This window comes from Cyanistes caeruleus, chromosome 14 (genome assembly GCF_971803275.1).
Source record: "Cyanistes caeruleus chromosome 14, bCyaCae1.hap1.1, whole genome shotgun sequence".
NCBI lineage: Eukaryota > Metazoa > Chordata > Aves > Passeriformes > Paridae > Cyanistes > Cyanistes caeruleus.
The window spans coordinates 17,143,387-17,170,874 of NC_141714.1; the positions used below are offsets into that span (position 1 = coordinate 17,143,387).

A 27,488-nucleotide genomic window follows, 5' to 3' on the forward strand; every position below is an offset into this window, starting at 1 on the left:
CAATTGTTTAAAATACTGCACCTCTTGAGCCAAATGAAGGAAATTTCCACGTGAAGATCTCCAGTACGAGGAGTTGATTTGTGATAGTTCCATAAATGATTATTTGCATGTGTTGGGAATAATCATTGTCAAACAGAGATGATTTTGCTGCTCTCACTCGAGTTATTCCTGTCAGAATTTGTGCTGCAGAGACCGAGCAAACTCTTCAGAGCCGTGGCTTGTGCCAATTGTTTAGGATTCTTCACATACAATTGCACATCCACACAAGCAGCCTGGTAACAGACAGAAATGTAGATTATATTGTGCCCAAACACAATCACCTTTTACCCTGATAGTTGCTCATAAAACCAACCCTGTTCCTGGAGTAGAAGCTCTGGGATCAGCAGATAAAAATTCTGTTCTTTTCTTTGCCATGCACTTTGCAGTAATTGTGTTACATCTTCATGTCTTGCTTTATTCACAACTACATCGTGATAATTTCCAGCTCACTGACATGGACAACCTAAAGTATTTTACAGGCATTGGGGAATTTGAGAATCTAGAGAGAACTGTGATGGAGATGTAAATTACTGTTATGCCATGCATATATTCTCATTTTTTACAGTATTATCTGATGTATTTCATATTTTGAGCTAACTTCCACGTTCCAGGATAATTTTAAATGCCACACTTTTCCATTATGCAGGCAGAGATTAAAAAAAATATTTTCAAAAGAATTTTTTTTTTTCTTGTTCTTTTCCAGCCATCTCATTTATATTTATAAGCAAATGATATTTTGGGATGCAGAGCTATTTTCTCCCCCTTTATACGATCTCATCATTCACAATGCCTAGGTTGTATTACAGCTTCATCCAAAGACAACTGAAGCCACAGGATGAGAAAGTGGGCTCTGTATCCCATGCTTGTCACTGCCTTGTCACCTCAAATAAATAATTGTAGGAAAAACTGAAAATCCAATGTATCATTCTCAAAATCAGAAGGTTCTGATAACTGGATGCAGATGTACCAGCCAATCTTAAATCAAAAAGTTTCCACATTTAGCTCTGTCAGGTTTCCTCCCCTCTTCACATCCTCGTGGGGCTGACATTTACCGATGTTAAGTCAAACTATACAAAGAAAAAAGCCAAAAAGGAGATGTTGGAAAGACTGACTTCATTAAATGGCATCTGCATTCAACACAGACTACAAAGCAGCACACAAAGGCATCTTTGTACACTGCTGGTGCTTCACTGACATCTGAAGGCACTTCTGAGGTGTAGTAACTTGGCAGCTCTTGTAGTAGAGGAGTTTGTTTTCCTAAGTTAAAGCAAAGCAACTCTAAACATTTCTCTGCTTAGAAAAGAAACGAGTGAAACAGGAAAAAAATCACTCTGGGCAACTTCTTTCTGCAACTCCCTTTCCATTCAACAACACCAGAAAAATATTATTATTTAGAAAAGCTTGTCTAAGCATATTTTGTCAGCAAAAGTGATTGATCCCTGCCCTTGGTGAGCCTAAGAAGTTTTTTTTTCCAGCAGACAGCAATATTCTGTTAAGTGGCAATAGCAGCAGGAGGCTGCATCCCTCACAGTCCTGAGCCTGATCTTGGCATACGTGAGGCAACAAACGTTCTCCCATTGTGGCTGAAATAGTTCAACAATTCAACAATTCAGCTGTAGCCAATCTTTCCCAAAGTTCCTGGATGTTCTCAGCCTCCAGATTTCAACTCTGCCTCCAAACTCCCACTCTGAGCAGTGCAAATGGGGGATTTCTCTCAGATGCAGAGCACATAGCTGCAAGAAAAAGATTGCTACAACTTGTGCACACACAGGTCACAGAAAATGAGAAATTCAGTCAAAGCACTGTCAAAAGAATAACTTTTGAGTGATCTCAAAAATACCAGGTCTTCTGATCTTTCTGACAAGGCTGTTCTGTGAAAATACAGCCTTTTGTTTTTCCAAAATGTAAAGTACAGAAGATGACAGGTAACACACCCAGAACGAGCTCCTAAACTCTACCCCCAGAAAGGAAACCTGAGGAATACCTTGAAAAACTCAATTGTGCAGTGGAACCAACAAACAGAAAGCTTTCTAGAAATTGACAGTAATGCCACTTTCTCTCATCACATCATTCTCTTTTTCAGAATATTAAAGGTTTTTTTAACCAGACATTTTAATTAAGCACAGAGTCCCTTCACAGCCCTCTTGGATGGACGAGGGCTGCTTATACCTCGAGACTAAAGAATCCAAATCCTTTGAAAGCAGCAGTCTGTATGTACCTAAAGATTAAAAGAAAAATAAAAAAAAACCATAGAAACATACAACAGCACCAATATCAAGCCGTCACTGTGGATCTGGGACAGAAGAAAACATCCTAATGAGCTCACAAAAATCCTGAAATCCCCAGGAAAAGACACGTGGATGCTGCAATGACCACGATCAACCAAATGAGAGACCGGATTCCTTTCAACTGGTGTGGCAAAAAAATCCTGGGCTGATGGATTTGCCAGATGGAAAAATTGCTGAGTGACTGCTAAGCAGCTTGTGCACCTCTGAAAGGGTGACCTGAGGATGGAAACAATCACAGACATTTCCTGAGTGTTGTCTGCTTATTCCTGGTGATGCTGAGCTGCAGCTGGGAATGCAGCAATATTCTGGATAATTCCGGGTGCTGCTGGGGACAGAAGGAAATCCTCACCAACATCAGGGACTCCTACAGGACTCACTGCAGTGTGTGAAGAGCAGGATGAGTAAAAGGAAATGATGAAAGCATTATTGTAGTACTTTTCTGAGAATTTTGCTCTAATTATCGATTATAAAACTCCCTATTTCTAAATAGCTAAAGTAATTTTAATATTTCAATTTCTTGCCCTGCAATTAAAACACACAGTTTTTTTTAAAAAACAAATCAGACTTCTGTAATTTTAAATATCCATAAATTTTTAAATATCCATTATCATACTAGATACAAATAAAATTGATTGTATAACTATTAATAAATTTTTATATGGTTAAATCCAAATTGAGGAACACTGATATAATGTGAACTACTCTCAAAGTAACAGTTGAAATTTGGTTCTAATAAACAAGAACCTTAACCAAAAGTAAGTGCAGTGGATTTCATGGTGAGGAATTTGTGAAGAAGATAAGAAATGACTGTTTCTGCCCTATATTTCTTATTCTGTCAGCATTCTGCTTTATCAGGAGCAGTGGATGGACCCAAAGGCTGCTTGTAGGTGAGAAATGAGCAGCACATTTTTTCTTTTTCTGCTCACAATTCCATGGAAAACAACCCAACCAAAAAATATTCAACTGCAGCTGTTATCTTTGTTGTGCAAGTTATTTTTACAAAAATGTAAGCTTCTCGTGTTTAAATAAATTATTTAAAAGAGGACATGTTAATGGGCTATCATAGTTTGCTTTCTAACATCAGGGATTCTCCATGGGTATGAAGAAAACATAATCACACATATGGTGGAACTAAAATGTACTATTTTTCTTGAATGAAATTCTCTTGTTAACTCAGCAGGCACTGCATGAGATCACATATCATTTTTCAACCATCTGCACATCTCACAGTATTATGGACAGAAAATTTCTATTATTCAGCCACTAAGACTTTATGCTGGGTGACTTTTAAGTGTGGATTCACTGGAGTATCTTTCATCATTGGAGGCAAATTTGGCATCTGTGCAGATGCCACTTGCATTTTTATAGAGTTCAATTCAAAGAATAAACTTCAAGCCTGTCCTCTGCCACTCTTGTTTCTAACACCTGATGGATCAGACATTCCAGGAAATTTGGGCACATGACCTTTCACATCACAGGCAAGTTAGAAAAATTCATGGCTCAAATTTCAAAGTGAAAGACACTTTAGGAAACATCAAGAGTCCTCAATTGTGCTTAGCTGCTTGATAAAACAGAAACATAATAAACCAAATAAAAAATATCTCCCCCCCACCCTCCACAGCAACAGCTTTGCTGTGTGAAGATCAGAAGCCAACATGTTAATGAGCTCTTTGTTACTAAACTAAACCTCTGCTGTAGGTGTTCAGTGAGCTCTGATTAATTCACAGTTTGTCCCAGTGCAGTGCTCAGTGAATTACCAAATTTAAGGACTGGATCAGGACTTTCAGACCACGCCTCTCTTTTGGTGCTGTTGGCTTTTGAGGAGCCTCCAATCCCCAGGCTCTCTCTTACTCTGCCATTTATGACATCTTCCATTTTCAAATTAGAAATCTCAATATATACACCAGTGATGGGACATTTTCAGGAAGCTCTAACACCATATTCTTGTTTATATAAAAATATTGTGGAGATTAAATTAATTGTAATTTCCTGAGTCCGTGCAGGTCTGTTTTCTTATTTGAGACAGAGCATCTAATCTTTGAATATGCTGAAATTAATTAAGAATGTGATGAGTTTTACATGAAAGGGTAACCTGTTCTTAGGCTTTCATTATTTTAACCTGTTCCTTAGTACTCACAGCTGACTCATTTGGGAGTGATTGTTATTTTTTTGGAAACATATTATGGAAATTCTGTTTTTAAAGGAATATGCCTAACTATAGTTAAGTATTTGTATAAATAAAAATCAGGAATGGAGGGAAACACCCAAGAATTTTTTTTTTATCATAACTTAGCTCGTGGGTTTTCCAGCTAGCCCTGCACAGTTCCCTCTGCACATTGATTGTCTGCACATGCAGCATTAATGCAGAGAATAGACAGCAGTGGACTTCAAGCAGACTCAGGAACATAAAAATTAAGGAGGAAGGAAGAAAACGTTACCTCAGCTCCACAACAACTGAGAGCAACCCTGTTCTTTCCATGAGAAAAGGACACTGATGGAACAATCAATGCTTCTTGGTGTCCTGCCACAGAACTCTATGAACTGCAAAGAGTTAAACATTAGAGGCCCCAGCAGAAACTGCTGGATTCAGATAAAAACCAGTTTGAGAAAAGCTGATACTGCTACTTTTTTTTTACCACTCAACTTCTCAATATTACATACCAAGTAATGGGGTCAGGGGCAATGCCTTTGTAAAATTAACTTAATTTGTAACCAAGAGAACTGTTCAGAGAGATCTTGCAGCCCATCAGCTGAGGAAGTTAAAATCCCATTTTCTTTCCCTCACTCTCAGTATCTCTAAGCTTGGAACTCATTTGATTTCATTTAAACCATACTTTGTTGGATTTTTTTTTCCCCTATCATGTTATTTTGGTTTGCCCTGCATACTGTGGTAAAGGAAGGCATTAACAGAGCCTGTGGCCTGCTTGGTGATACTCAAATACAGTGATTTTCTTGGGAGGTTTTCCCTTGTGTGCGTGGATTTGCGTGACACAACCTCTGTTCTCTAAGGGACATTTAATTTGTCCTTTATTTCCCTCACCTCACTTTTATCTCCCTTCCACCTGGCTGGATCAGCAGTGTTTTTTCCATGTTTCCACACAGACTTTGGCCTGTCCTGTCAGTGGGACACTCTCAGGTGCTGGCCACATCCCTGTTCCGTACATAATTCCATCTGCAGCCTGGAAAAACACCTCTGGCACCCCTCCTCTGCCTCTGTCCCAGCTCCACAGAGCCTCAGGGGTCAGTGCAGAGCAGGGACAGCGCTTTGTGTCATTCTGATAGCAAAACCTGTGACTCTGAGCAGCTTTTAACTGGAACTTGCCATCACTGAACTTCCCACAGAGCACAGCATGGCTTACACCAGGCAGTGACCCCTTTGCTGCAGAGAATTATTAATCACTACATCATTTGTAATTATCTCATCAACCTGTAATGGCTGATTATTTGGAAATCTAATTTAGTGACCTAATACTGCCAGGAGCCATGTTTTTTGTTATTTTTCATTAGCAAGCAGTTGCAGCTGTTTTACCTGCAGAGGAATAGGTGTTCCCTGCACACCCACATCTGGCTGCTGAACCTCTGGAATTTTTGCAGTACATTGGGATCCATTCCTGGAGCATTATGCACAGTTTTATGGAAAACTGTGCCCTTTATTTCCAAATTTATTTCCTGCTTGGCTTTTTTCTAGCTGGATTCCCTCTCTAGTTATGGCTATTTTTTAAAAAAAGGTGGCCACGCATGGTTTCTTAAAGCATGACAGATTGGTTCAAGAGTTCTAAGAGTTCTTGCAGGATAATTAACTTTTTTTTTTTTTTTTTCATTAAAAAATTCAATGTTTATCACTTTTTGACTTTATATAATTTATATTCAGGTTTTCTTTCCCTTTAACTAGATCCAACCTCTGGTTGACACCAACTTTTCCCTTTACCAGCGCTATTCAACATCTAATTATTACCCATGTACAATACAGATTTCTACAGAGGATCTTCTGGCTAACACTGAAACATTACAATTCTGGGGCTAGAGATATCCTAAATATATAGCAACCAAGAGTTTTTGTGCAGCTAATTACAGCTTTAAAATATATTCTATGATTAACACAATCTTTTGAACACGAGAGAAGTTGTAGGATTATAAAAAGAATGTTAGACAATAGTATTTTGTCTAAATACCACTACTTAAAAATACAAACTGCCTTTAAAGAAGAAAAAAAATCTTTAAAAGAATGTATTATACATAATAAATAATATTATATAGAATATATGAATTATATATATACATTTTATATATATATATAAATATTATATATAATACATAATAAGTATTATGCATTAATCTAATTAAGAATTTTCTTAGCATACATATTAACTTCTACAGCATCAAATTTTTGAATCTGTAAAATGTTATGAAATCTCTATCGTGCTAAGAATGCAACTGCCTCTGTATATGAAATATTGACATATTTTTGATATAATACAAGATTTAATATAATTTTTGATATAAGTAATACTTTTTTAAAAGCACACCTGTATACAAGGTTGTGCTGAAGGCCCCTGACCCAATTAAAGGTGGAAAACAGCATGGCTATTCTATTTACTGAGATTCCCTTTTGCTGCTGTTGCTAAAGCCATTATCTTTTATTGTGTTCTCCATTTCCCTGCATGACATTTTGAGCATTGCCAAATACTGTTGTTTAATTGTTTCTTGGGGGTAATGAAAATATAAAATGGGGAATCATTATCTGAGTGGGAGAACAGCACTGGGAGATTTTAGTTGTGAATTCATCACAAAGGAATGGGAGTCAATGGTGTGACAGCAGAATAAAGGGAAAATATTGTGGGATGTGCTGTCCCAGAACGATGCTGGATTTAGGGCACAGGAGATAAATTACTCTGGTAAACACAACACTGCTGACAGATCCAGAATACCCTACCCAGGCTTGAAAAACTGATCTTAGAAGAGATATCAGCTACTGGAAAGAAACTGCAGGAGAGAAGAAAGAGGAATAAGAATTTTAGGAAAAAAAAAAACCTGAGGAAAATATGGACTTGATTTTCTTTATGTGTAAAGATAAAGACACAAAGGATCAGAGGAAAGACAGAATCCCTCATGCAAAAGAAAAAAGCTCTGGAGCTTTTCAGTGGCTCTGAACTCCAGGCCAAAAATAATTGAAGGATTTGGGGAGTCAATTTGAGCAATGCTTTGCTTTACAAAAGCATGTACAACTTTTTGCAGCTCACATATTTGATTAAGCTCATTTGGGGATGAAATTATGTACCAGAAATTAGAATAAAGCTGAAGCTGAATATGACTTTGAACTACACTAATATCTGAACTTCTAATACACTCTGCTGGCAATGTTGCATTACTATAAATGTCTGTGTTATTGTGATGATACATAAACATTCAGGCACCTGAAGAATGTGCTTTAAACTCACATTTGTAGTAATTTGCCAAGCCTCTGGTGTTTAATAATGCAACAACCCTAGCTTAGCATTAGCAAAATAATTTAAGTGAGTGTTTTGCAATGTTCCATGAAGAACATTAATGCAATAATACATTCTAAGTACTTAAAAAAAGGAAACCAACAATACAGCGATACAGCTAAAAGCTCTGTTAAATGAATGTAGAAGCAGCTGACATCACAGATGACTTGAATTCTTGTTTTAAAATTTAAAGTTCTGACAGCTGATAGGTTTGAAAATGATCCTTCTCTGGAAAGCGAGGAAACATGACTGAAACCAGTGAAAACACAAAACTGCAAATGGTTCGTGGTGAGAATTCTGTGATTCTCTTTATTAAAATATACACATTAAACCACTGTTCAGTAACAAATCTGAGCACTGTGACCTGTCATAATGCAGGATTTGGAGATCAAATAACAATGTGGCTCCTCACCAAAAGACAGAGCTTCAGGTTGGTACAATATTCCCTCCAAGTCATCTCACCACATCGGTGTTTTCCTTTTGGACATCAATAACTACTCCTAAATAAAGATTATTTCCTGAAGTAGGACAAAATGGGTGTTTTAGCAACATTCACTATGCAGAGAGGGGAATCACAGCAATTCATTCTTACAAACATTCTTGTCCATTATGGGCCTTGTCTGCAATGCCAGCAGCCCCAAAGGTGATGGAAAGTGCTCAGTGGAGGATTCTGATGCAGAGGTTTCCAAATCCAGCATCCAATCCCACAGGTACAGAGGATTAGGAATCATCTTTTCCCAAGGGTTTGACCAAGGAATTATGCAGCAAGGACTGTGTTCTCTGCTTTTGCCTCAGCCTGAGTGTTCCCCTATGTGGGCACTGTAATTCTGATCAATTCTCCCAAATTGCTGTTGAAATGTGAGACAAAATGTGCCATTTTGATCATGAGCAACCAAGAAATAATATTTCAAGCATTTTTAAAAAATTACTGCTGTCAGAATTTTGATGAGAATATTCCTATGAAACAGCTGCTGCCATATGACTGTGGAGTAGGATATTGATCTAGGAAAATAGTGAATAAACTCTATTTGAGCTGGTTTTAGTGATAGCTAAGCTTGATGCATATTTCATTTGTATCATATTTTAATGCTGGAATAACCAGATATAACTCCTATTTCTTATTATATTTCCTGTTTTTCTCCCTAATTATAATCATCTTGTGGTTAATTAAAGAAAGAGTGCTAATGACATCATCGTGCATTATATCAGATAAAATAAATTCTATTTTCTTGTTTCAGAGTGATAATCAAGTAGTAGAGTTGGTTAAATGTTCCATCTCAAGCAACCTCAGTTCTCCAGTTCATTTCCATTATTTATTTGGGAAAACAATAGAGTTACTCAAGAATTATGATGACTTTAATCATACTATTAAGAAAACTACAAGAACATAATGAAAAAGAAAAAAAAATCTATCAGCTGAAAATGGTACTCTGCTAAGTTATTTTTTGTTATTTAAAATCACTAATTTGAATTAAGCTGTTTAAGAATATTTTTGGAGTAAGCAGTAGTCACATGAATTCTGAAAGAAACTCACATTGATCCTGAGGAAATTGGAGGAGGAACCTCCAAATCACCCCAGTACCTCCAATAAAATGAGACAGTCACCTCCACACAAAATAACTAAAAATTGCTAATTCCATTGTGATTGAAGAAATCAAAAAGGTACAATGAATAAATCAGAGTATTCTTCAAAGAACTGAATTCATCCCTAAGTGAAGAGCATGAAAAATCCTGGCATGGCAAATGGAAACAGAGAGCACAATGAGGATCCATCATAAATTCAGGTCCTGGTGGAAGAGGCCATGGAGCAAATTCAGCAGAATTTTTGAAGAATAATCTCCAACTCTGGATAGTATTTTACACAGGAGTTCTAAAAGAGCTCAAGCATGAAACAGTTGAATTATTCACTGCAATTTAACTCAAAACTGTCTCAATAACAGACAGAGATATTTCAGTGCCAGGGGCAAATGTGACACCAATTTTCCACAAAGACGACTGTGGCAGAGATATGAAAAATTACAGCAAATAATCCTGGCTTCCTTATCCCCCAAACTGGCTGAATTTCTAATAAACCCCCCATGTATTTGCAGACACCTGAATAAATAAGATATCATTAATGAGTAAACACAACTTTTCTTAAGAAAAGGCAGACTTTGAAAATAAGGAGATAAAAAAAATTGACTGATATCTCCCATTCCAAAAGACCTTGTCCAGAAATGTCTCGAATACTCAGAAATATTGATAGCTGTCAGCAGTCATTGAAAATTATGCCTTGGGGGAAAGTGGGTCTTTTGGGTAGAGAAAAACTCTTAATGTTTTATGAAAAATAACATTTGAAAATTAAAAGACAACCTGTCAATATATCATATTCAGAGGCAGTTGCATTCTTAGCACAATAGAGTTTTCATGCTGTAAATAGCAAAAATAATTTGAGTTCATTGTCCCAAAGCACTCAAGAATGGCAACATATGAAAAATGAAAAAGATTGAGTAGCTGGTCATTTCCTTGAGCACAGAGTAATTGCATTTTACAAGTTTAATGTTGGTTCACCTGTGCTCTTCAGAAAAACAAGAGGTATCTCATATATATGTGCATATATAAATATATGTGTATTTAATATGCATGCACTGCATTACTCTTGCATATAATCACAGGAGGTGAATTAGATTTAACAATTTCTGTATAAATTGCAGCCTCACACTGATTTCTTCATAAATCATAGCCTCAACCTTGGTCAGCTAAAGAGTGCTTTTAAAAAAACTCAAGATTCTCTTACTCCAAAAACTTAAAGGATGCTGAAAATATCTTGCAGCCTCCTAAGAACAAAAAAAGAAAATTGAAAACTGGATTATGGTGAAGCCTCAGAACTCAGACAACTTGAACAGTGATTATTTCAGGAAAGCAGTTGCTGACAGCTGGGTTCAGATCCTTCATTCTTCACTCACCATGTGCCTGGAGTCAGCTTTAGCTCCTTTCCTTGGTCCTGTGGCTTTTGGCAGCTTCATTTTCCAGCCAAACCACCTGACATCAGCCCTGCCTCCCGTTCTCCACGTTCCAGACTCTTTTTAGCAGCATTTAAAAAAACAAACGCCCACTTTGAGGTGCTTTGGGTTCACCCTGGGTGTAACCAGAATTCTGTATTTAAACTCTTTTGCTCTTGAGGAACTGATATTTCCTGGCAGGTCCAGGAGGTTCTGGAGATTGGGACCAACTGGGAAACAAGAAATAATCACGAGAAAGCAGAATTAAACTGGGCATTGTGTAAAACACAGCAGAACCAAACAAACACTAAAAACACAGAGGGTGGTGTTCACCATCCTTTTGAGATGTCATTTGTTTCCATCCTAGTGATGACCTGGAAATGCACTTGGATTTTGTGCAAATGAAAAAAATTGTGTGTCTACACATCACAGACACACACTGCTTCCCCTCCCCATCTCAGGAATGACATTTTCCTTTCCCCACCAAGGTCTCATCCTATGCCAATTATGCATTTGGGCTATAAAGGACTGGATTGGAGGCAAAAGGAATTGTCACATAGAAATGATAGATCATTTTCGGATTTTCAGAACAATAAAAGGAATTGAATATTTCATTAACATTATTTTCTTTCTGATTTTAATGCTTTGGAAACTGTTACAACATGTTTATGTTTGCATTTAAATCTATTTCAAATAAATATATGGTTGTATATAAAAGGCAATTTAAATACATATAATGATAAAATTAAGTTCCATTACTGCAATATTCTTTATTTTCTACAATAACAATTCACCAAGATTGTTATCCCTTTCATCTTAATTGGGTAATGTATTTTCCTCAATGCAACTGTTTGGAAAACAAACCCTGGGTTTCTTTGAGGCAATTTGCAGACATTGTTAATCTCTGTAGCAGTTATGATGCATATTTTCCTCCACCACATCCATGGTATTTTATTATTGAGCCACAAACCCCTCATTTTACATGTGAAATGCAGTTGTGTTTGTTGCAGCAATATTTGTTCTTTTTGCCTAAAGACTCGTGAACAGCCAGGCAGGAAACAGAGGGCAGACTGAAGAGTGCCAGCTCTAGAAAATGTCAAATGTCCCTCCCTGACAGCCAAGGCTGCTGAAGTCAGGAGCTCCATCAGGATTTCTGGTGGAACTGGGAAATGAGCACTCAAAAATCACAGCAATTAATTGTAGGTGACCTGCTCCACACAATCACAGCTTAGACCAAGTGAGAAACAAGGATTGCAGAAGCTCCTTGGAAATCTCGTGTCTCTGTGGCCTCTTGCTGCTCCTTTACTGCAAATTTTATGCATTTGCTCTTTCAGTCTTGCTTGGACTTTTACTTTGAGCTGGGTTTGTTTTCCTTGGCTCTTTCCTCCAATTGCAGAGGTACTTCCACACCAGTGAAGCTTCAGAGGGGGGAAGCAAACTAAAAGTGAGGGTCAGGGATAAGATGGGCACACCACTGTCACCCCCTGGGTGCCTCTGGTCCCCTCCAGACCTTCATCCCCTGCCAGGGGTTGTGCTTGCTCCAAGCCCAATGCTCCCAGCAGTTCCCATGCCAAGGCCATGTCTGTGGAGACAGTTTAAGCTAAAAAAATAACTTACAAATTAAAAAACAGGACTTTGCTCTTTCTATCCAAGTCCTTTGCTAAATTGCCTTCTGAATTCTTTTGGCCTTTTTATAAAGAAAAGTTGTGGCAGCATCTTTCCACAGTTGGAGGCTCTTTACTAAAGGGCAGCTGAGCTATAATTTAGTCCCTTTATTTCCCAAATAGTGATCAGGTGTCACCTACATGATCTCTTGAAGCTCCTGTTTGGCTGCATAGATGATGTATTGTCCTCCTGAAGGATTTTGTCATGAAAATTAGGACTTGGATGTAATGATATCTAATTTAAACAATCCAAGCAGAGAGTTAAGAGAGAGCCACACAGGGTATTCAGGAGTCTTATGTCTAGGAAAGCTCTTCATAAACCTAAGTTTAGTGTATTTTCATAGAACATTTAAGATGTCTCTACTATTTCAGTGGCAGAAACAACATTCATTTATCTATTTCTAAAAAATACTTTTTATTTTTACAAAAATTACTTCTAGGTAATTAGGATTAAGATCAAGTCTAAATCAAAAGAATACAGAATACTTTGTATAAATGGCATAAGCCTGGAGTAAAAGTTGGATAGGAATAGATGATTTATTCTGCTTTGGTTCAGTGACCTGGGTTCAAAGTCACCCAAGGATAAAATCAAAGTAGGTTTTTTGAGTCTGAATAATATAAATGTTATGTGGAAGGATTTATATTCTGAATGCTATCTAAGCAATTAATCCAAAGGGAATTATTTATAATTGCTAATTAGTTAGACAACTACAAACGATATAGAATGGAATTATATATCAGTTCTCTTCTAAAATCTCGTGGGCTAATGTAATTGTGTTCCATTAGTATAAATCCCTTTACAATGGAGATTAAAATAAATGGGACTGAAACTTCTTTGGCTTCTGTTTCCAGTCCTGCTGTAATGGATGGTTTGAGCCCAAATCCTGTAATAGGATGATGCTGCCCAGCTCAGGGACTGTCAGAGGTCACAGGCTGTTACCAAAGTTTGTGCTCTTTTCAGCAGTGGTTATTTACTTCTATTTCTTCTAACATTTACTTCCACTATTTATTTGTTACTTACAAAAAGTGGAAGCAATCTTCTGCTCTGTTTGGTCTCTCCCATTCCATCACACACACAACCCTAAATATGATTTCACTTTTCTGCAGATATAAAAGTGTCATTTTTCTTTTTGAATTTGCTCAAGATAGAACTTTTTGCCACCATCACTACAAACATTTACATCAATTAGTTGAAGTTTTGCTTTTTGCTTAACTGGGAGATCAAAAAATTGTCAGAAAAGAGTGTGGGCAGATTTTAGGGTTTTGTGGGGAAGCACACTGCTGTTAAATTCCTTCTCTCTTTTATCAAAGGACGCTTCCAGGATGGATAATTTACACAGCAAGCAACACGAGAATGGTTCCAATGAAAACTAGCTCCAAACACACTTCCACTACCCACAGGAGCACAGCAATGATATTGGAAGGATCTCCTGCTGTTTTCCATGCAGCTGGACTTCCCAGACTCCAGGAGCTGGAGGGATGCTACAGCTGAGCCCTTCCAGGAGCTTCCTCAGGGAGAGGATTCATCCCACAGTTACTGTAGCAAGACAATGGAATATTTGTGGAATATTTTCACAGAGGTTTCAATTAACAGAAATAAAAATTAAAACACTTTTTTTTTTTTTTTTTTTTTTTGCAGCTCTTGGAAAGTTTGTTGGATTAGAAATAATTTGTCCTGGGAAACTGAAGTATACTGAAAAAAGGTTTTGGAGTTTCCCACAGCTGAAAAGACTTGTGCTTTATAAAATGAAATGACCCTATTAATCTACACTGAGAGAATTTACAGTCAGTTTATGCAGAATAACTTTACCATTTTGAGAGCAGTAAGAACTTGATTTACATGCTGCTCCTCATAAAGAAGGAGGTGAACATTTTCTCTTTCCAACAAGTGCAGAATTTCCTCAGGGGAGGGGACTCTCAGCAGTGCTGCAAAGCAGGGTTTGTGCCAGAAAAGGCCGAGTATAAACTGCTCCCATCTGCAGGAGCTCCAGCTGCAGATGCTCCTGGGAATGTGGGGGAATGGCAGAGGAAAGATCAGCTGGAACTCTGAGAGCAGGAGTGGCTCAAGGGACAGTGCTGGCCACTGAGAGACAGCTTCAAATCCAAACAAATTAACTTAAAATCGAAGCAAATTAATGGTCCTGAACTGGCCTCTGTGCTCCCTTCGGGATTTTCCAAAATGTTGTGGAAAGGCAGTGGAATCAGATTCAGGTATTTTTTAATCTATTAGAAAAATTCCATGTGCATACAAAAATTGATCCCTTGCACTGAACTGTAGGTTTGTACTGCCTGCTGTGCTGAAAAAATAGGTAGTAACTGTGAAAATGCCATGAAGAAGATGTAACCCTGCTCCTAAAAAACAGACATAGAAATTTCCTTTTGGAAAACTCTCTGAGAACTTCACCTGAAGAACAAACTAAGCTGAAGTACTGCTGTATTAATTAGTAATTTAATATGCAGAGTAATTCTGAGGGAGAGACAAACTAAGGAAGTCAAATAAAAAAGCCCAATAACCACTATTAGGAACTCATTGATTTGTTTGTCCAATTAATTTTAGACCTAACAAATTACTGTCTGCCACGTGACTGATCTCTGACAAAATCTCAATACTGAGTGGATGAAAGTATTTGCACAGATTGGATACCAATAAAGCAGAACGTGAAACTATGGGGGTTTAGATCTGTTTAATTGGAATTTCAACGAAATTAAATTGAAAAATAAGGTCAAAGTAAACTGGTTCTGGTTATTGATATAAATTTCATGTAGCTACAGGAAGATATTGAAGCAATTTATTTCAATCTAAAGTTTTGATTCATTGTTAGATATGTAATTAAATTTATTTTGTAGAAGCTTTACAAATGCTTAAATCTTCAGTGAAATATTACCCCTGCAACAGAAAGTTTAAACAAAACAAGTCACACAGTTATCTTTTAGATTTACCTTTCTTCCTCTGGGAATCCTATTCTACTGTTTTACCCTTTATGTACATCAAAGATATTTCCAAAAACTGGAAAATTAGAACTTAGTTCCCATCCTTCCTTGGGTGGGAACTGAATTATTGTCAAAGACGAATAAAGCAGTGGTGCTGCTGAGCCCTGAGCTCAGTGAGGGATATCCTCAAATTCACTCCAACCCCAAATTTCAACCTAAACCTTCCCCTGTGGACGTTTTTATGTTACTTAGGTGCTTACACAAAGTGCATTTAGTGATCCACCGATGATCTGTTCCACTTGGGAAAAGAGATTACTTGTGATAGCAAACCTGTTGTAGGGAATGCATTGAGGTAAAAAATAAAATAAAAAAAAAATAAATGAGGAAGTTTTACTCTCATTGAGGCAAATCGAGATGAGGTTGAGATTAATTAAGCAGGAATGTACAGCACATGACACCTAGTCTAATAAAGACATTTGCATATTTAAAGAAAGTGAAACAATATCTGTTTTAATTAAGTAGGCTGCTCCTTCAGGTTAATGCATTCAGGGGAAAAATTAAATCTGTCTCGAATCCCTGGCAGAAACGGAGAGTGGCTGAAGGAAATTGGCCCCTGAAATGTGATTAATGGACTTGTGTGATGGGGACTGGCTCCTGCTGAGGCACCAGGGCTTGCAGGGAGCCAGGTGCTGGCCCTGGGGCAGGGGCTGCAGGCTCAGAGCAGCGGGGTCTGCGAGCCACACATCAGCTCCAGGTGTCACCTCCCTGCTCAGCCTTTGCTCCAGCTGGCCAGAGGTGCTGGCATCACAAGATTTGACATGGAATTTGCCCCAACAGCCAGAGTCTGGCATTTCCTCTGCTTGCTGTGTAGATCAGAGGGCAGGGCTCACCCCAAAGGTGAGGGACCAGCCCTGCTGGGCAGGGGAGCTGCCCCGCTCCCTGCAGCCTCTCCTGGCCTGCTGTGCCAGGGACCAGCAGAAGCAATTAAAATTACACTCTGCATTCCCAAAGCTGCTGATTAGAGGTGTCAGTTCCTAATGTGCTCTCTTGTAAATGCTTTATATCCTTTGGATTGCTCACGTGAGTCCAAGAGCAGTGAGGAGAAACCTCTGGAAGTGATCAAAATTCCATTTTTGGGAGTGCTTCAAGGTGAGGAGCCAAAGATTCTCTGTGGTTTGGCAAAAAATCATGCAAAGCAAGAACAGAAAGCTGCTTTCTACTCCCAGCTGTCCTCATGTGCAGCCCACAACACCTTCACAAAGGTTGCCAGGCAGAAGAAAAATGATTTTTAAGCTGAGATTTCCAGAGACAAATACTGAAGGTAGAGGAATGCCCCAGTAAGATCAAAGGGGAATTAAATACTGTGCTATGGACACAAATTTATGCATTTCCTGTGTTTTCAAAGAGCAATTTGATGTGATGTCACTTCATGTCTAGCATGTTATGCAAATATTTTCTGCAGAAATCTGGCATTTCCACAGTGTGTGTTGTGCATAATCTGACCAAGGAGTACAGCTGGAGTCTCCCTCACCAAAAACCACTGCAAACATCACTGCCAGGCCCAGGCATTTCTCTAATGAAGAGACTTCTGGGTGTTAAAGCTTTTTAAATAGAATTTGTAAATATCAACAACTCTGCAAAATTCCATTTGAGCCCTCAAATAATCATGAAGAAAAGTGCATAAGAGCCTAGCTCATTATTATCTAGTAACTCATCAATATCTAGTAACTCATTAATTCTTAGTAACACATTAATATCTAGTAAGTTATTGGTATCTAGTGAAAGTTACCATAAGAAATAAATATAAAGACTGGAGAAACCCATATTAAATTCAAGGTTATTAAGTGAGTCATGCTTGATAAAAGCACATCTTCCTATTTTTTATTGCCTGGCACTGCTCAGGATGCATCTAGCAATTAAAAACATAACTGTTGCACAATAAAAATTGCCAAAGCTATTAACCAGCCATATAAATGAAAACTTTGACTCCCAGCACTTTCCATCAGAGTAAGACAGAGGCAACATGCTTCACATTTCCAGGAATTCACAACCATTACATCTTTTGTTTTTGTAAGTCAATCCATTTAGTTAAAAAAAAAAAAAAAATAAAAATCCTTAGACCCACCCTGCCACATTTTGCTGGATATGTTTGAGTTTTACATAATGGGAAAAAATTAATTTCTTCATTTACAAAATTTATAATTAGCTGGAGGATATTTTGATGTTTAAAAAAATGTTAAGGAGAGGATGTCCAAAGGTTAAAGCATCAGAGTGATAAACTGCACTCTAAGTCGGGGCATAAATATGGCCCCAGTAATAGTTGGAATTAGCAAGACAAGGTTAAAATTTAATTTTTCTAATAGTGAGTTGTTAAAAGTTACATCCTGCAGTATTAGGCAGAAATGGCTTGTGTTACTTTGACTTTCATGGGCAGAGCTGAGGTCACTGGGCCCAGCTCCAGGAATGTACTTAAGCACACGTTTAAGTGCACAATAATTATGCACATGCTTAAAATTTGTCCTGCCTTGGTTTCTCAAGCTCTTGCAGCTACAAAACCAGGGGTAAAAATCAAGAAATAAGCTGTTTCTTGGTCACAAACCAGCAGGGTAACAAGCACACAAAAGATTTGAGGTTTTAAACATTTTCCTTAATCTTTGTGCAATCTGATTCAAACAATTCTGGTTTGGGGGTACATGATGCAATAAAAGAAACATCAACTGAGCATCCCCTCATGATTTTTAAATTTTAATACACTCAGGAAAATGTTTCTAAAATCAGAATTTACATAAATTGCCAGCTAGAGAAGTTTAGGAGAGTTGTCATTAAATTGTAATTTCCAAATGGCTTTTGAGGCAGAATTGTAGAACCTGGAAGATATGCATATTTAAAAATGGATTATGATCGAGATATTAATGTATGTATTAATTCCAGATTTCATATTTATTCTGCTCCTGTCCATCAGGTTCATATATGAATACTGGTAAAAAAGTCACAGGTACTTTCCAACTTGCAATATCAACATTTACTCTCTATATTATTTTTAGATTTAATCTTTTGCCTTTACCATCTTTCCTAAGGTATCTAAAAATACTTTACACTATAGTGTAGTAAAAATTGCCTGATTTATTTACAAATTATTATAATTTAGTTATTCAGAAGTGGTACATTTTTATCCTGTTTATCTGACAGATATTCTGATGCAGTAGTTTAATAGACAAATGTAATTTTACAAAACACTATTAGATTGCATGTTTGTTTTAAAGATTAAAGTGGGTGACAGATTGATTGCTCCTAAATTGTTCATTCAGGGTAACTACACACATTTTAAACCACATTTATTTCATGTTCTGTGTACATAAATCCAATGAAACATTAATTTTTCTAGTTAAAAACCCCATGTTATTGGAGGACAGGAATTATTGTCCATGCTCATGAAATTAGATTAGATTGGTTTTGATAAGTTCTGTTAGAACAATCAAGTCTTAATTTTGTTATCAAGAGCTAAACTGTGGATATACCTTATTTCAAGGGTGATGATATATAGAGATTACTCTTAGGGTAATTTTTTTCCTAAAGCATTATTCCTAAAATGAGCTATAAAACAAATTACTCCTATACTAAATAAAATATATTTAAGTTAATGATTTTTACACTTTATGAGCATACAGTGAAAACAGAAGAAACATTAGAAATCATTATAGATTTGTAAATATTTTATTAGGAAATAAATGATCAACTTACTCCCCAGTCTGGCTGGCCAATTAGAATGATTTGTTTCTGATAGAAGGATAATTTTGTTTTGGAAAAAAAAAAAAAAAAAAAGAGAAACCATTTAGTGCTGTCATTTTTTCCAAGTTAGATTTTGCAAAGGGTTTGAACCCAACAGTTAATTTGTAATTTGCCTCTGTATCCAGTTTTGCTCCAGCCGAGGTTTCTGTGTGATGAATACAAACCCAGGCTGGGGAAATACTCCTTGGAGCACTTAAACCCTTTAGAGAAGGTGGATCAAACTTGAGGGAAAGTTTTACAAGAGGGAAGATTTAAATATGGACCCACTTGAGCTCCTGGAATCTGCACTGAATCCATTTGTAGGACATTTGGGTGGCACCAATAAAACAAATAAATATCAGCTTGGCCTTTTTTTCTAGAATGACTCCTTCTAAACCCATCAAACTTTCTTTTTTTGTTGTTTTTTTTTTCTTTAGTGCAGGGACAAGTCTTGGGGATAAGGGAAAACCAAACCATTAGAATTCATCATGACATCAGTGTTTTACAGTAACACACAATACTCTCCTGGGTAAACATGAAATAGATTGTTTGGATTAAGTTTTCCCCGTGTGGGATGATTATTAATCACTGTCAATTTGAATGGATGAATAAAATGCAGTTCAGGTATGACTTTCCCCAGGAATGACAACACACTGTTTTGTAATATTGTCATGGATGAGAGAAGGAAAATATTCCTAGTAAATTGCCAGGTAATTCAGCTGTGGGAGTAGCACAATTATATAGCAAAAATAGAAGTTATTGTGACCAACAATCATAAATGAACACAGAACCATTGAAAATTAACTTCAGTGATGCAGATTCTGGGAAGCTTTGTTAGTTTTAAAGTCAGTGTCTTACCTTCCTTTTAATCTCTTCCTTCAGAAAATATCCACAGAGATGAGGAAGTTAAAACTTTTCCTTTGTCCTTGCAAGTCCTCTGTAATCTTTGTTTTCAGACAGATCAGGCTCATTGCATCTGGTAACGACCCTTCTGCTCTGATCAGATCTGTCAGCCCACACTGGCCAATTATTTTGAAGTGTGCAATCCTGTGAGTTGATGTTTCTCAAGAAATATGAAGTAAAAAGAAGAAATATAACTGCTTTAACATTTATGTGACATAAACTGACAATACAGTACTCTTGTGTCCAAATTTAGTACTTCTCCCTGTAGTGGAGGAGATCCAGTGTGTGCAGGGATGACTGGATGTGTATGTCTTGAATATTTTTTAAAAATGTTTTTGTCACCCAGTTGAGATTTGGGTGGTGCTGACATCTCTAGAATCAACGTGAGCTGGGACAGCTCAGCCCACAGGGATGTGCATGAATTGAGCAAAGGGGAAACTCAAACTTCAGTGCAACCACAACTGCATTTTTCTTTTATTCACCTGAGCTTAGTTTACACTTCCAAAATATCATGAAAAAGATTTCTGTGTGCATTTTTATCTTTGACTTTTCAACAAACAGATCAGAAGTCTTCTATTCCTCTCTAGTTATTAGCACAGAGAACAGTCAGCAGTGCTTCTTTCACTCTGAAGGTATCTCCCCAGGTTGTCAAGGGACAGCTGTTGGTTTTTCCCAAGCATTTCCTGAATTCCCTGATGCTGTTGGACATCATTCTCCACATTCTGCTGCAAATCCCACCCTGGAGTGCTGGATTTGTGATCAGCTGGTGGAAGAGCACACAGCAACACTGGGAAAGCAGAATTGTCCCCTTTCCCTCCTGCCCTGCTTAGGGGGTGTGTCACAATAACTCTCACAATTCTAGTGCTGCTGCAGATCCTCTTGCAGGTGCTCATCCCTGGGTGAGGAATTTACCTCTGCCATGAGGGGCAGGGAAGGAAAATGACATTATGAAAATGGAGACTTAAACACCTACTTGAAAACCAACCCAGTGCAGCTGAACTGAAGATTTCCATAACCTTAAGTTATGCCAGCCTTAACACAAGAGGTTAAGGTGTTGACACAGCAATGTAATTAACAGTTCTTTATACAAGAAAGTGTCTTTTGTGACAAAAGTTCTGATTTTTAAATACCTGAATTGAAAAGAAAAAAGTCTGATCTTAAAAACTTGCTAGACCTAGGTGGTAAGCACATACAGCAGCACATGTTTGGTTTGGTTGCTTTTCAAGAACTAAATGGAATTTTCAAATTCATTCAAATCTTGAAGAGCAGAATAACTTTTATTACCTATTTCTGTTTTCAAGTAGAACTGAGTGCCTAATTTGCTTTGAGAATCTAGCAAGTATATTCTCAGCTGCTGAAGGAATGAGGACATGCTTGTTAAAACTTGTTCAGCTAATTTGACACATATTTTCTAGAAGAAAATATATTACCTTACAAGTTGTCTACTTCTATATGATGCCAAAATACATTTGCAATATTTTTCTCTAGTGAACTGAGCTATTAATTTACACAACAGAATTGCAAATCTGAGATTTTCCAGGAACTAAAGTGACTGATGTTAACACTTTTCATAATTTAGAGAAACAAGAAGGAAAACATTTGCTGGCATGCAAGTAATCTAGTTACAGGATTACAAAGATAAACCTCGTCTATGTCAGTGTAACACAAACAATTTTGCTTTTAAATTGTTTTCTTACAGTCTGCAAGGATTACACAAGCACATCAATAAAGCCTGTGAGTACTCCTAGTCCCTGCATCCTTATTCTACCCAGGGGTAAACAAATTAAACTGGAATTCACTGAGACCTGAGGTGCAAATTGTGGGCAGGATGTGCCCCACACACTCAGCACCACGGTCCAGTTTGAAATTAAGCCTGTACCTGCTAAAAGATGCCTTTTTTACATATCTAAAACAGAAAGCCAAACAATTTGGCTTTCAATGGCATTAATGAGTTTCTGCCTCCTCACGTGTCCTTCGTTCTGACTCCATTTTCACCCTTAGGTCTTTACAGAGCAGCAGTAACTGGATCCTGAGCCTGACCCAGATTAAAAGAGAAACATTAAAAAAAAAAAGCTATTTATTTTAGTCTGTGTGTTATTGAGGCTCTGGCTGCCAGCTTGCAGAAGGCAGGCTGGAACAGGTCAGCACCTGCCACTGAATCCATGGAACTGGAGGCAAACTTGTCTTTCTGTAGTTTATAGCACTGCAGTGAACCACAAACTCCCTCCCCCCAAAATGGGTCAGGCATGAGAATGCTTTTATTTAATTACTCAAGGGAAATATTGACACTTTTAATTCATTTTCACTTCCTTTCTTGTCAATATCTCTCCTTTCTTTACTATCCCTTTTGTGTGTGCTTGCAAATCTTCCTTTCAGGAAAACCACTGCAGAGACTCTTATTTCTCCCCCAATTTATATATTTAATTCCTTTTTCCTTATTGCCCTTGAAAACAAACATGAGTCTGCTCCTTAAACAAACAATCCTTATGATCACTGTTGAAACAAGTGTTCTGTAAAAGCCTCCCCTTGCTCAGATGGACAGTTAAAATTCGGAGATGAAATAAAAATCTCCTTCTGATCATCTCCTTCCCTCCAGAGTTATCTGGCTAACTGAGAAAAAAATATTAAATAAAGTTCTCTTATTTGCTTATGCAAAATATCGACTTTCTCTCTAAGCCTTCAGCTGTGTGACACTGTCCTAATGAGGCACCATGGACAGGGCATTTCATTTGGGTGTTTGGTACAGCCAGGATTACTGGAAAGGGAAATGCCCCGAGGAAAATACAGCTCTGCTCTGCGCTCGCCCAGGACAGAAATTTCTGCCTGCACTCACAGAAAGGGGACTGAACATCAAAATGCTGCCGGCCAGAGATCTGACCTTACCCCCGGATCCAACTTCTTTTCAGTCAAGTGATAAAAGTGGCGTGAGATCTGTAAGGGAAAGTGTTTTAATTGGCATTGCTGTCTGGAAATGACATTTGGAAAAGGAATGCCAGGTGACTCTTCAAAACTTTTTCTAGCACCTGTCACAGTAGTTCTAGCTTTATTTCCTGCTTATTGTCTTTACATGTTCAAATGAGAGGGATAGCTTTGGTAAATATTGTACATTTTTTCATGAAACACAAACACTGACACGCTGCCTCTGCTTCTCACTCATTTCTGAATTGTGATTTTTACGTGTGAGACAGATAATTTCAGTATATTTAAAAGTTGTGTACTTATAACCGTGTGAGGTTGTTGAAAGCCAAGGCCAGGTTTATAGAAGTGCTTTAAGTTTGCAATACTCCAAATACTCCTACATCCACTGAGTGTGTGCTAGCCATCAAAAGACAATTAGAGTTTGTCCAGGCAGCTGGCAAAGAGATATTACAAGATGAATAGAAGGACTATTCACCTTTTACATCAGTGAAGGAGAAGCTAGTCCAGGAGGAAAGAATTACATTACATTTCAGTTCCAAATATTTACATTTCATTTTTGAATACCATTCCAGACCCCATGAACAAGCGCAAAGCAGGAAGCCTCACCCAAAGTGTGACACAGTCACAGGCACAGCAATTTCTCTGTGCAACAGCAGCTTTGGCCTTAATTCCACACAAACCATGATTTAGTTAAAGCAAATGAGAATCCATGTAGATGAACTCATTATATGCCACCATAACAACAGACTAAAATTCAATTTCTGTCATTTTTAGACCGTTATTATAGCATCAAATACCTGCCTTTGGCTTTATTGGATAACAGAGATAAAGATGGTGTCTCTTATGGGTATTTATGGCAGTGGATAGAGCTGTGCAGATGATGACAAGTTCTGCTGAAAGCATGCACCATGTGAAATGTGAACGTGCAGCTCTTCCAGGCAGCTTTTTAGACAGAATTTAAGCTGTAAAGTCAGAATTACATCTGAAGGGAACAGTTAAATTATATCCATTTATGGAAACATGGTGACTGGACCAGGAAAAAGACCTTTAGGATTGATGCAGCCACACCAAAGCATTTTGTTGTTCATAGAATAAAATCTTTCACTTAATTTTGGGTTTATTGAACTGTGTCATACCTTTTCTTTTAATGGAGTTCAATTTTAAGGCTAGAATTGTCTTTAAATTATTTCACATGTATGTCTATGAAATATGAAAGTGCCTTTTAAGAATATTTTTATTTCTCAGGAGTTATTTGTACCAAAAATTTAAGTAGTTCCTCTGGCCTGTCATTAACCTCATGAACAGATAATTTATGCTTCAATACAATTCTATATATTAAAATAAAAATGATTCAATTTTTTTGTGTGTATTAAGGTATAAAGTACAACATTGAGAGGAATTTATCTTAAAATTCAATTTTTTGTGTGTATTAAGGTATAAAGTACAACATTGAGAGGAATTTATCTTAAAATTCAAAGATTCTGAATGCTTTCAAGTGAGTATGCCAAGAGAAAGTCCCCAAGTTGAGAATCATGGCATTGGAACTCATACAGGATATATGGAACAATTACCAGGTACAGAATCCACCAAAAATAAATCTCTCAAAGAACAATTATCTTTAATAAGACTTGCCAAGATTGCAAAAATATTTTTATTATTAAAAAAAAGAGATACCCTTTTCCATGGAACCATTTTCCTTATAAATGTGGTATGTCCTAGACTTACCAATGCATCGTTCAAGCCATTACAGGGATTAGCTTTGATGCCATTAATTCATAACGACTTCAAAGGCAGCACCTGTCAGGACAAAATCCCTTTTTTCACCTTTGTGGTGCTGCTTATTTTGCTTTTCCTCCTCTAAATATCTAATCCACAGGCCCATTTAAGTAATAAGCACAATGAAGAGCAGATAGCTGCAAATAATCCTGATTTCTCGTGTTATTCATATTGATGCATATCAGGAATAAAACTCCTCTCTTGGATTATTTACCTCTTGACCAAAACTAAAACGCTTCTTTCTTGAAGGAGTGTGATTAATTTCTGACCTTTGTAGATCTCATTCAGTTATTATTATTCAGAAAATGTCTTTTGAGTCACATTTTGGTGATTAACAGGGTATTTTTGGATTTTGCTTTGTCATATTAATAACTGTACACGTGTACATTACTTTAATTAAGAAAGCAATAATTGTACATAAACTCTTTTATATGTCCTGCTCCTATATCCCTCTGAGATGATTCTAAAAGATTTATAGAGAAAATGATATGGAATTGGTGTAAGTGTGGTATGTAGGTCAAAACTTCTAGAACTTCTAGAATGCTTCTGCCACTAAAATCCCACTCCAACCTCCTCAGCTCTCAGTGCAGGGACTTCAATCTCAGTTTAATGTGGAGCTGAATGGGTCAAATCCTAAATCCACAATCCCTGATTTAGTTCTGACCTGAGGCCAAAATAAAACCACACATTCACAGGGACATTGAGGTCTCAAGATAATCAATCCAACCTTCAACCAAATACCCCCAACCCATCAAACCAGACCATGGGGTGCCACAACTCCTCCTCCTTTTAACCCTTCCAAGGATGGTGACTCCACCACCTCCTGGGCAGCCTATTCCAAGGTTTGACCACTCTTCCAGTGGAGAAATTTCTCCTGTTATCCAACCTGACCCTGGCACAACCTGGGGCTGTTTTACCTGTCCCTTTTTGCCTGGGAAGAGAGCCTGACCCCCACCACACTCAGGGAGCTCTGCAGAGCAATTAGGTCTCCCTGAGCCTTTTCTTCTCTAGATTAAAGACTCCTAAAATGAAATTGAGAAGAATTTGATTTATTCCTGCCCCTCTTGGATCTCCAAGTGTGGTAAAAGTGAAGTTGTTGGAGGTGCTGCTTTGCTGAGCCCCAACTCTGGGGCACACAGAGAGAATTTGGGGTCTCAGTGTATCACACCTGCCTAACACCTCGATCTGTGCCAGACACCCAGAAAACCTGGCTTGTCAAGCTCCAGCCCAGTGAAGCTGAGCTTTGGAGGGTGTTAATACCACTGACAATGGAGAGCCTGTTTTGAAAGGGTCGACACGCGCTGAGCTCTGCTTTAATCAGCCCTGTGACAGCAAGACACGTCTCTGTTCAAGAACACCCAAGACCAAACACTTCAAAGCACTTCTCCTTCCTTTTTTATATCCTCTCTGATAACTAATCCAACTTAAAATATGTGGATTGCAAATACAAACCTGATTTGTGACCTACCCAGATTAAAGAAGAGCCTTTGTTCTTCTCGCAGAACGTCTCACACACCAAAGGATAATTATGAGAGGTACAACCCCTATAATCATCTCTGTGACAAAACACCCAAGCTGCAATGGAAAGATTCCAACAGAAATATAAATAGTGAATGCAGAGAACACAGTCAAAACACTGCCCTCAGATTTATTTCAATTGCCTTGTTGATGAAAATATAACTTTGATAACCAAAAATATTTCCATGCTAAGACATCCCAGCAAACAAAACCAACTTGGAGAGACAGACAGATCTTTTGGGCATTGTTTCTAGGTTCCCTCACAGTTTAATATATGAAACAAGTCTGTATAAATTTAAGGAAACTATGATACACTTTTAAAATGTAACAAATTCTATCAAAGACTCTGAAGTGTTAGCAAATCTTGAGCTGAAGAGGCCACAAGAAGAAGGGATGGAGGGAAGGAGAAAATCAAACTACAGAATGGGCTAAGAACACTCAGACATACTCATCCTGTCACGCTTTTGAAATCACAGCTGTCCTTTCTCACCCAGGGTCTCATTTATCACTCATGTTCATTTTTAAAGCTGAATGTTGAATAAGATAAAACAGGACAAGAAGAGACCCAAACAAATAGCTTGGTGTCACACACTGCAAACACAAAAATGTGGAAATTTTCAAAGCTTTTCAAAGCTTCTTTGAAAATCCCGTGGTCCTGGACCCCACACAGGACTGGTAGAACTGAGGGGAACACAGCAGAAGGCCATGAGAAAACTGCTGCACACATCCAATCCCTGAGAGAAATTTGGTTCAGCCAGGAAACTAAAAAGCTCATGCCTGCCAGGCTTGCCCAAGTCAATTGGAACTGCTCAGTGCCCTCCACCCCGAGCTGACCCAGCCCGTGGTTTCTGCAAAGCTGTGGCTGCACTTTAATCACGTCTGCCCACAGCCAGAGTCCCCAGGAACCAGAGTCCCCTCTTGCAGTTGTGAGAATTGTTCATTAAATCTGTAGCACTTCCCATACACCTTCAGCTCCTTGGATGTGGAGAGCTCTTAACTGGTTTCAGCATTCCTAAAAGTGCACGTAGAGTAAGTGGAATTAAGCTATGTGTGTCACTAATTAAAATCATTGGGACTTGAGTGGGCCTTAAGGGCAAAAATCTGTTCCTTTTAAAAGGAACACACATAAATACGCTGGGAACATTTAAGTATAATTATTATAGCCTTCAGGACTCTGGCCTAAAAGTATCAGAGTGACTGCATTCCTGATGGCAA

General features: G+C 37.8%; 1 long non-coding RNA gene across 1 annotated transcript; it reads right to left on the bottom strand.

Moving 5' to 3' along the window:
* Positions 1 to 716: 716 nt before the first annotated feature.
* Positions 717 to 26,279, bottom strand: LOC147650601 (uncharacterized). The gene is made up of 5 exons (XR_015276288.1): positions 26,224 to 26,279; positions 20,016 to 24,776; positions 10,759 to 11,024; positions 4,766 to 4,868; positions 717 to 2,703 (listed from the first exon to the last, which is right to left on the bottom strand). It is a non-coding gene; the product is annotated as an uncharacterized LOC147650601 (long non-coding RNA).
* Between the last annotated feature and the right edge of the window lie 1,209 nt (positions 26,280 to 27,488).